The sequence below is a fragment of the Rhinoderma darwinii genome, chromosome 2 (assembly GCF_050947455.1).
Source record: "Rhinoderma darwinii isolate aRhiDar2 chromosome 2, aRhiDar2.hap1, whole genome shotgun sequence".
Lineage (NCBI taxonomy): Eukaryota > Metazoa > Chordata > Amphibia > Anura > Rhinodermatidae > Rhinoderma > Rhinoderma darwinii.
In genome coordinates, this window is record NC_134688.1 from 464,887,909 (window position 1) to 464,899,467 (window position 11,559).

General features: G+C 42.8%; 1 long non-coding RNA gene across 1 annotated transcript in view; it reads left to right on the forward strand.

Annotated features, from left to right (window-relative positions):
• The window catches only part of LOC142741634 (uncharacterized), a 53,802-nt gene extending 44,612 nt beyond the window's left edge, over window positions 1–9,190 (forward strand). Inside the window, exon 3 of the long non-coding RNA XR_012881212.1 lies at window positions 7,142–9,190. This is a non-coding gene — a long non-coding RNA (uncharacterized LOC142741634). The remainder of the gene's footprint in view (window positions 1–7,141) is intronic.
• Window positions 9,191–11,559: the final 2,369 nt, after the last annotated feature.

Sequence of the window (11,559 nt, forward strand, 5' to 3'; positions counted from 1 at the left end):
GACTTCTAGTGGTTGGAGCCATCTGCAGAGGTGAACGGTGCTTCCGAGCTGGTTTACGGCTGGAGGTAATTAGTGGTTTGCAGATGGCTAATTCGGTGTGTTCTTGAAAGGAACATCTGAAGGGGCTTCAAGGACTTCCTCTGCTCGGGTTAATGTTAACGTTTAATTGTTATTTATGATTCTGACCCATGTTGGGTCATGTGAATTATTAGGAGGAATTCTCTGGTGGATTCCTAACTAGTTATCCGAATGTTTCGGATTTAAATTGTTTTTATAAAACTGTGAAATTAATAAACGGCTGCTGTGGCCATTTCACATCCAACCTCGGTGTCATGTGTCGTTACTAAATGGGGGTGGGGGATAGTATGGTTTAAGGTTAACACACGACTCTACCTAGGCAGGTCAAGATGGGAGATGATGATGGCATGGACAAGCATTTCAGTTGATTCAATGTTGAGGAAAGAGCGGATTTGAGAAATATTTTTGAATAGAGGCAGCAGGAGGCGGTAAGGACTTGAATGTGTGGTCTGAAGAACAGGGCAGAATCAAAGATTATTCTGAGGCAGCCGGGTTGAATGTGATGGTGAATAGATGATGAATTCGGTTTTGTCCATATTGAGATTAAGAAAGTGCTAGGATCGCTTTATTACAGGTTTGGACTAGCGTTGAGGTCATCTTATTGGTGTGGGACACCTGCAGCAGCTTAGGAAGAGCCAGGACATTACGGCGTTCTGACTGGGGTCTGTGACGGCCATGGAGTGGACCAGTCCAGTCACCTGACCTCACGTCAGTGACATGAGGTCAGATGACTCAGGTCAGGGGACAGGTCCACTCCCGTGCTGCAGCCTTCCAGCTCTGCATCTACTCTGTGCTCTGTCGAGAAGCAGAGAGGAAGCTCCGCCCACACACAGCCCTTCCTGACCTGTGATGCTGTCAGCAAGGAGACATGGTGAGTGTCTGTGTGTATATGTGTGTGTGTAGTGTGAATACAGTGTGTGTCTCTGTCTTTGTATGTGTATATGTTACAGTGTGTGTGTGTGTGTGTGTGTGTGTGTGTGTGTGTGTCTCTGCATGTGTTTGTCTCTTACATCTACCACATTATCTGTAATCAGAGAGTTATCACTGTGTTATCTGTGGTATTACATAGGACTGCAGGTAACACTACTATCTGTATTTAGAGAGTTATCACTGTGTTATCTGTGGTGTTACATAGGACTGCAGGTAACATCTACTACATTATCTGTACTATGTGCTAAATTACAATCTCAGCTCTGCTACACAATACAGATAATGTAGTAGATGTTACCTGCAGTCCTATGTAACACCACAGATAACTCAGTGATAACTCTCTAAATACAGATAGTTGTGTTACCTGCAGTCCTATGTAACACCACAGTGATAACTCTCTAAATACAGATAGTAGAGTTACCTGCAGTCCTATGTAATACCACAGTGATAACTCTGATTACAGATAATGTAGTAGCTGTTGCCTGCAGTCCTATGTAACACAACAAATTACAATCTCAGCTCTGCTACAATGTGTTATCTGTGGTGTTACATAGGACTGCAGGTAACACTACTATCTGTATTTAGAGAGTTATCACTGTGCTATCTGTGGTGTTACATAGGACTGCAGATAACACTGTCTACTACATTATCTGTACTCAGAGAGTTATCACTGTGTTATCTGTGGTGTTACATAGGACTGCAGGTAACACTACTATCTGTATTTAGAGAGTTGTCACTGTGTTATCTGTGGTGTTACATAGGACTGCAGGTAACACTACCATCTGTATTTAGAGAGTTATCACTGTGTTATCTGTGGTGTTACATAGGACTGCAGGTAACATCTACTACATTATCTGTGCTGTGTACATATGTTCCTGTGTGGGTATATATAGGTCTGTTTGTGAATGTGTCTTTGTGCTTGTATATTTGTGCCTTTTATGTATTTGCATATGTTCCTGTCTGTATATTTATCTGTCGGTGTGGGTGTATATGTGTTTGTACGTCTATATATTTACCTGTATGTATGTATTCCAGAATGTGTGTATGTATATTTGAATTGTATGTCTAAATATCTATCTTTATGTATGTACAGTATATATGTTACAGCGTGTCCATATATGTGGTTAATTTTTGGTTTGTGTAGGGGGCGGCAATAGAGAGTCCCGCACAGGGCGCCATCAAGCTAAGGTCGGCCCTGGCTGTCACCAACCCTAGTCAGAAGGAACTCCGCCGCTGCCTGCGCCGCATGACCTCCTCGGCTCCTCCGGTAAGTCACACCAGGCAGAGCGGAGAGTGGTAGGGTAGCGGCAGGCTACCGCTCACCGGTCTGTTCACAGTGTGGTGCGAAGTACAAGGGGGGGGAGTGTGGCGCTGTTTACAAGGGGGGAGGAGTGTAGCGCTATTTAAAAGGGGGGGAGTGTGGCGCTATTTAAAAGGGGGGAATGTGGCACTATTTACAAGGGGGGGGGGAGTGTGGCGCTATTTACAAAGGGGCAGCGGGCTGTGTGCCATTATCTACAAGGGGGGCTGTGTGGCACTATCTACAAGGAGGGGGAGTGTGCTGCTATTTACAAAGGGGCAGCGGGCTGTGTGTGGCACTATCTACAAGGGGGGGGGAGTGTGCTGCTATCTAAAAGGGGGGAAGCGGGCTGTGTGTGGCGCTATCTACAAGGGGGCTGTGTGTGGCCTCTTTAATTTCTTTTCTTTTAATTTATTTTTATGTTAATTACATTATAGAACTATATCACTTGTAAAATGTAGAAATGCTTTTATACTCGAGTTACATTAAAACAATTGTGAAAAAAATTACATCTCATTGATTGGTAGGGAAAGAAAACATGGCGAGGGGGAAGGAGATGTCGGGAAATAAGTTGGGGGGGGGGGGCGCCAATCTGAATCTTTGCCCCGGGTGCAGGAGAACCTAGCTACACCTCTGGGTATTGCAACTCCATTCACTCTAACCGGGCTGAGTTGGAGTGCTCTACACATCGCCTGGTGGGAAGTCGTACTGTGCAGATGAAATGGCCAGAGCCCCTTCATTCTAGGGATGAGAGGCTGGACCCCCACAATCAGCATATGATAGCATATCCTAACTAACAATAGTAACGTTTTTCTTGACTATGAGCCGAGTTTGCTGGCCATAACGTGCTCCTTTTCAGCCAGAGGAGGTCACTCCTTTCTAGCTACAGTGCATAGTATTGTGGAGATGGACTGGATACTATATTCCTTCATGGATGTCCATTAAATCTAAAATCCTGTAATTTAGTAGCCATTTATTTTTGCAGTGCACTTTTCCCGGCTTTTAGGAAATAGTATGTGTATTATAGTAATGTTTTAATGTGTTGCGTTCTAAGAATTTATAGTCGTCTGTATAATCTCTTGTGAGGCACCTGCGTGTGAAGTCATTCTACCCCAGTCCATTCATCATCTTAATTATACCGTTTCCATGTGAGCAATGCCTGAAGATGAGTACACATAAATAAGTGCCCCCCTCATCAGCCGTATCTGGGCAATAAATTCATGTTGTGACAAGTCATTTTATGATTTATAAACATTTATTACCCTAAACGTCCCAGATATTATATTTACGAAGAGCGAGGAAACTTTAGCTTTAGCCATATAATACTTTGCTTTTCTCAGAAATTACACCATTTTGCAGTTTAATTCTCCAAAATCACTGTGGACATATATATATATATATATATATATCACACAAAAAACAGCGACAGCACACTGCGAACACCAATGTCACCTAAGCCGCTAAATATAAATATTTATGCATTACTGATATAGGGAGGCTCTTAGCGCATATTTTGATCAAATTGTGTGAGCCCACCTGCCACGACAAGGCGTCCTCCATAGGTGGAAATAGCTGATCGGTGGGGATCTCGGGAGTCGGACCCTGACCAATCAGATATTGATGGCCTATCCTGACGAAAGGCCATCAATTTTTAGGGACCGGATAATCCCTTTAATGTGACATAACAAAGTGTTATCTGCAGATTTTAATAGAGTTTTAGGTAAGGCTAATGATCTATCTTAAATGGAAACTCCAGCAGATGTAATACCACACCCACCACCCACTAACCTTTTCTATGTTGTAACAGGGTCCTTCTACTTTCCCCCATGCTACCTCAAACTTGCATTTTAGAATAGAATTTGATTGCAAAATTACTGTCTGCAGGCAGTAGCTTTGGTGACATGTCCCATGATGCATTACCCCGGCATCACATGGGTAAATGTGGCCAAATCACATATAACAGAAGCTAGAGCTACATAGATAATTTTAAATTATAAGCAGGACACTGACCACAAATGCAAATTTAAGGCACAGAAAAATGCACAGGAGAGGCTCCAGATTGTGCCCTGTACAGCAGCATGCATGTCACAGGCAATGTGCAAACTCCAGCCCACCGCAGGGATGATTAGTTGGCAACAGCCTTACATCATCTATAGAAAAAAGGAAGCAGCCTGAAGGAGATCTGTTGACAAAAGACATGCACAATACACAGGGTTAAGCAAATCTGTGGTTGTCACCTAATGTATCCCTTGATATTTGCTCTGTAATGACCGAGGCAAATTGTACTTACTATTCTACTATTCAGAAACCTAAAAACCGAAGGCTACACAGCAAACACGTCGTCAACCGCTAATGGCGGTATAATTTTAATTGCAGCCCATTCACTTAGATGGAGCTGTGTTGCAGTTGGCCAATGGGAGTGCCATGTGCAGGGAAAAACCTGAAGGGATTTTGGTCGGGCCCAAAGATTTGACCCCAACATATCCTAATGTTAAAGCATATACCATAACATTATAAGATGGGAATACCCTGTTAAGACATAGCTTCACTTTCATTGTTCCTAAGTGCTTATTTAGGCAAACGTAAGTTGTCTATGTGACAGACGTTTTTTTTAACGGCCGTCACATGCTGCATGTATTTCTATGGGGCTGTTCACACGGCCCTTGCTTTAATGAACCGCGTGAAGGGCCCGTGAAAAAATACGACATGTCCTATTTTTGTCCATTTTCACGGATCCCTTACTGGACTCAAGTCTATGATGGGTCCCACATCGGTGCGAATCGGCCATGAAAAATGGCAGTTTTTCACGACCGATATCACTCACGTTCGTCTGAATAAAGCCTAACTTATACTTGTCAACTCTCCCAGAATGTCGGGGAGACTCCCGGAAAAAGGGTAGATCTCCCAGACTCTCGGACTCTCAGAAGTGCATCCAAATCTTCAGGGTGCTGCATCCTCTAAAAAACACTCACCTTTTCCTTTGGGCGCCACTGCAAGCAATGTCCAGCCGTCGGGGCCGGCGTCTGGACATTGTCGGTAGTGGCGTTGGGAGTGTAGAGACTGCGGAAAGTAGGAGAAGTGAGTGTCTCCACATCTGGTCTGAGGTCTGTATTTAGAGGGTCTGTATTTATTTAGCGAGTTTGAGGTCTGTATTTAGGGGGTCTGAGATCTGTACATTTGTGATAAAAATGCTGTCGTTTGGGAGCACGTCCTATATAAATGGGCGGGACATAAGAGAAAAAACTTTTGACTTTATGTCTCTTGTGTCCCGTCTAAAAAGTTGGCAAGTATGTCCTTATTTCTTTTCCCACGTTTCCCTGAAAAAAAACTAAAACTGCCCAGCTTTTAACAATTCTATTATTTTAATTAATATATTTTTTTAAATATTTGTCAAATTCTTTCCTTTCACCGTGCCACGAATAACATTTGCTTTAAGGGCCGCTGCGTCATGAAATATTATGTTTGCTGGTGCGTGCAGTGTAATATCACTGCTTTGTACACAAGATATGGCACCACGAAAAGACCTCGTACACAGTCAGATTTCACGCAATGGTAGCTAAAGAGACGACTGCAGGTTCTTTCATGAGCGCTATAATCCTGGAGATCAAGGCTGATTCTGCTCCTTGATATATGCCATATGATAGATAACAAGTATAGAGAATGAAACTGTGTAGTAAGGCAGTTAGGGAGTCTTTATTCTATAGCAAGTGTTGTAGTATAAGGGCTCGTTCAGACGAGTGTGATTCTCGTCTGTGTGCTGTGGGTTGAAACGCACGGCCACATTGATTTCTATGAGGCTATTCACACATGCGGGAGTTTTTCCTGCAGCGAGAGTCCGTTTGTGAAACTCACTGTATGTCCTATATTAGTGCGTTTTCATGCACCTAGTCGCTCATTGAAGTCAATGGGTGCTGTCCGTGTTTCACGCATCAATTACATTGTAAAAAAAAAAGAAGTGCTTGCAAGTGCGTGAAAAATACATGCCACACGCAAAGCACCCTGATGGAAAATGCAACGCATGCGGACAGATTTACGTGCGTTTTTTATGCGTGTAAATCTGTAACGCTTGTGTGAATATAGTCTTAGGCACACATGCAGTTTTCAAAGCAGTTTTTGAGAAAGTTTTTGAGCCAAATACAGGAGTAAGAGCACATGTCTAAAGGTGGTCTTACACGGCCCGACCGGCACTGATCATCGAGACAGCTCGTTGATCGGTGCACGGCTGCTCCTTTCACAAGGGGCAATGCATAGGGACGACAACTCGTTACTCCGATTGCTCGCCCCCATACATTTCTATCATTTCGGCATTTCTATCATTTCGGCAGCGCGTCCCCCTGTTTACACAGGGAGATGTGCTGCCGACAACGATAATATTTTTGCCATTTGTTTGCACAGGAAAATGATCGGGAACGAGCAAAGGACCTTAAAGAGACTCTGTCACCAGTTTATTTCTTCCCTATATTCTACCTAATCTAATGAACGCTTTGATGCTGATAACTATTCGAGAGATCACGCTGTGACGTCACTCTCCCGCAGTTCCTTCACCGGTGCAACGTGGGAATGACCAAACATCGGCTCCAGCCGTGCCAGGACGATTATCCTCCTCAGCAGCAGTCCTGGCACGACTGGAGCCGATGTTTCGTCATTCTCCCGTCGCTCCGGTGAAGGAACTGCGGGAGAGTGATGTCACAGCGTGATTTCGCGGGATCACGCTGTGCTGTGAATAAAGCTGGGCACAAATGAAGAGAAGTGTATGACATAGAGTAGACATAATCTTTTTTTGTGTATTTAAGAACCTGCCTAATAAGTTACTTTCTTTTCCTCTATTCTCAGGCCTTTGTAGCGCTACCACCAGGATTTCTCTTGTGCTGCACCAATTCCCTGGAATCCTTTCCAATTCGGTCTACTGATACTAGCAGCATCATATTATATCAAAAGTTAGAAAACAGGAGCACCTACATTGCAATAAATTGGACTCGTCAATGCCAAAATGTTGCCTAGGAACCCATAAAATCATTGGAAAACCCCATCTATTCTTTTTGCCGTCCCCTTTGTTTAAAATGTGATGAGGTGCAAGGTAGTCCAGTGTATTGTCCTACCGGGTGCTGTATTTTACAGGACGCCGTGAGTGGAGGTCACGTGGGGTTACACGACTTCGACCACCCAAATTCGGCAAGAACCAGACGTCAATGCAAGTCTATGAGACTAATATGGCGGCTCTAGTTGAGAGACTGATTTCCGGTCCATATAGCAGACGATGTAGGATTTAGGAAATCAGAATGGAGATCATGTGCATTTCCGCACTTTTTCACCCGGAGAGGGGGGGAGGGGAGAACCATAGTGCTACTTTGAAGGGTTTTTTCAGGATCCGCTTAGGTCATCAATGTGTGATGGGTGGAGATTAGAGATAAGTGAATTGATTGTACACAAATCGAATTTGGTCTGAATTTCCCAAATATTTTGGATTCGGCAGAATCTGAAACTTTTGGGGTCCCCTGAGCCTGAATCATCCCCTTGTTAGTATAGCCTTCTCCACAGACAGTACGGTGCTCCCTGTTCTGAACATGGCCGTTGCTGGAGGAGCATGTGACTAGGTACGTCATTCAGTGCCCTCCATTGATAAACACATGTTTCATGAAGGTTGTATGGCGTCAGGTGAAATGTGTCCAGAGCAATGCTACTAGGGAAGAATACCTTCTTACAGCATCCGATGAAGCACGCCATGATTTTATTTTCGGCAGGATTAATACAGAAAAAAACATTCCACTGTCTGGAAAATCATTCATAAATGGAGGAGATTTCATACCGCTGTTAACTTGCCCAGGCTGTCCCTGCAAAATCAGCCCAAAAGCAGAGCAGATACTCAAAGACGTCTCTAAGAAGCCAAGAATGGCATCACGGGACCTTTCACCACTACTGATGTCACAGTGCAGGAGTCCACCATTAGAAAGAGGCAGCACAAATTACATCTACTTATTTTGCCATAAGATCAGAAGACGTGTGGTAAAAACCAAAGACTACATTTCACTGGAAGAATATGATGCCAGCACTGTAAAGCATGGTGTTAGTAGATATCAAGATGCTGTGGGGGAGGGGATGTAATAACAAGCTGTGGTTGCAAGAAACCCCTTAAATATTGAAACTCAAAAAATTCTCCATGGAGGAGTGGGAAAAAATGTTGAGACTGATAACTCCTGCTGAAGGTTGTTTCTTCCAGTGGGAACAATACCAGATATTCAAGCTTAGGGTGTACTTACATTTTCCACAGAAGAAGATGTCATATCTGTGAATTATTTTTTTTAACCCCTGGCAACATCTGACGTAGATGGTGCAAGATGGTACTAGATGGACCAAGATGGTGCGGGCTGAAACAGCTGACACCCGCCTGCAATAGCTGGAATCTGAGAGAACTCCGATCTCAGACATTTAGCCCCTCAGATGCCATGGTCAATAGCGACCTGACAAAATCACGGGATGCCGATCGTTTGCCGTGGCAGCCGAATTCCTATTGAAGGACTCCAGGTCTGACATCAGTGATCTATTATTACGCCTTGTCAGAGGCAAGACTTAATAGTAGAGCACAGATAAAGGCAATACACTGCAATACATAAGTACATTGCAGTGTATTGCGTGAGTGATCTAAGGATTGCCTAGTAAAATCCCATAGGGAGACAAAAAACATTTTTAATACAATTTTGAAAAATCAAAAAATAACTTTGTTAAAAAAAACTATGAAAATATGTAAACAATAAAAAAGTAGTAAAAGTACGAACTATTAAAATATCACGTTATTTAACCCTGCCTGGTAAACGCTGCAGGAAAAAAAATTCACAATGCAATTGCTGTTTGATGGAAGAGCGAAAGTTAAAAAAAGGAAAATTCTCCAAGACGTTAATAAAATAAATTTTTGTGTTTTTGTTTAATTCCATCACCTTTATTTTTATTACTGTGTGAATGTAGATCGAAGATTAACCCCTTAGTGACCAGCACATTTTAGGCCCTAATGACCAAGCTATTTTATTTGTTTTTCTATAGTCTCATTCAAAGAGCTATAACTTTTTTATTTTTTCGTCTACATAGCTGTATGAGGACTTGTTTTTTGCGGGATTAGTTGTACTTTTTAATAGCACCATTTTTGGGTACATGTAATGTTTTAATTAACTTTTATTAACTTTTTTGTGGGGGGATTATAAAAAAAAACTGAAATTCCGCCATTGTTCTATGCGTTTTTAAATTGACGCCGTTCACTGTGCGGCGTAAATAACATGTGACCTTTATTCTATGGGTCGGTACGATTACGGCGATACCACATATGTGGAGGTTTTTTATGTTTTACGACTTTTGCACAATAAAAACACTTTTGAACTAAAATTATTTGTTTTTGCATCGTCGCTTTCCAAGAGCCGTAACATTTTTATTTTTCCATCAATGTAGTGATTTTTTGGGCTTGTTTTCTGCGGGACAAGACGTAGTTTTGATTGGTACTGTTTTGGGGTGCATGGGACTTATTGATTCATTTTTATGATGACTTTTTGGGGGGGCAATGGAAAAAAATAGCAATTTCGCCATTATTTTTTGCGTTTTGTTTTTTACGGTGTTCACCTTACGGTTTAAATTACATATTAACTTTATTACTGGAGTCATTACGGTCGCGGCGATACCACATATGTGTACTTTTATTTATTTTTTACACTTTTACTAAATAAAACCACTTTTTATTGTTAAAAAATGGTTTTATTTATTTTTTTACTGTAATTTTTATTAACCCCTTAGTGACCACCAATACGCCTTTTAACATTAGCCACTAAGGGGCTTTAGGCTAGGCTGATGCCTTTTCACGTCAGCCCAGTCTAAGTCCTGCACGGGTCTCCCGTGCAGGCTGGTGCCGGGGCTCTGCTGTCTGATGACAGCTGAGCTCCTGCTCCAACGCCCGCGATCTAAGTTTACTTCGATCGCGGCAGTTTAACACGTTCAATGCCGCCGTCAATAGCGACCGCGGCATTTAACTTGTTTACAGAGGGAATGAGCTCCCTCTGTCACCCATCAGCGGCCCGCAAATGCAATCGCGGGTCTCCGATGGGGTGTCATGGCAGCCGGGGTCTTCATAAAAGCCCCCAGGTCTGCCCTGGACATATGCCTCTTAGGACCCGCCGGAGGCACGTCCTAACAGATTGCCTGTCAGATTTAGGCTATGTTCACACGGAGTATTTTGGGGGAGGAATATCTGCCTCAAAATTCCGTTTGGAACTTTGAGGCAGATATTCCTCTCCCTGCACGGCGATTTTCGCGGCAATTATCGCGCCGTTTTTCGCCCGTGGCCATTGAGCGCCGCGGGCATAAAACAGCGAGATATACGCTTTCTCCTGCCTCCCATTGAAGTCAATGGGAGGTCGGAGGCGGAAGCGCCCGAAGATAGGGCATGTCGCTTCTTTTTCCCGCGAGGCAGTTTTACTGCTCGCGGGAAAAAGACGCCGACGCCTCCCATTGAAATCAATGGGAGGCGTTCTCGGGCCGTTTCTGCCGAGTTTTGCGACGCGGTTTCCGCGTCAAAAAACTCGGCAAAATACCCCGTGTGAACATAGCCTTACACTGACAGGCAATAATGCTCTGGTATACGAAGTATACCAGAGCATTATAGCAGCGATCGGAAGATCGCACAGTAAAGTCCCCTAGTGGGACTAGCGAAATAAATAATAAATGTGAAATAAAGATTATTAACCCCTTCCCGCCGCAGCCCTTTTTCAGATTTTCATTTTCGTTTTTTCCTCCTTACCTTCCAAAAGCCATAACTTCTTTATTTTTCTGTCGATATAGTCCTATGAGGGCTTGATTTTTGCGGGACGAGTTGTAGTTTTTCATAGCACCATTTATTATGCCATATAATGTACTAGAAAACTGGAAAAAAATTATTTGTGGGGTAGAAAATGAAAAAAACAGCGTTTCCTCCATGGTTTTTTGCGCGCTGTTTTTACGGAATTCACTGTACAATTAAAACAACATGTTAATTTAATTCTGTGGGTCAATACGATTACGGCGATACCAAATATATATATAGTTTTTTACTACTTTTACAAGTAAAAAACTAAGTGTAAAAAAGAAAATTTATTTTGTGTTGCCAAATTCTGAGAGCCATAACTTTTTTATTTTTCCGTCGATTAAGTGGTATGAGGGCTTATTTTGTTGTGGGATAAGCTGTAGTTTTTAATGCTACCATTTTGGGGTACATGCAATGTTTTGATCACTTTTTATTT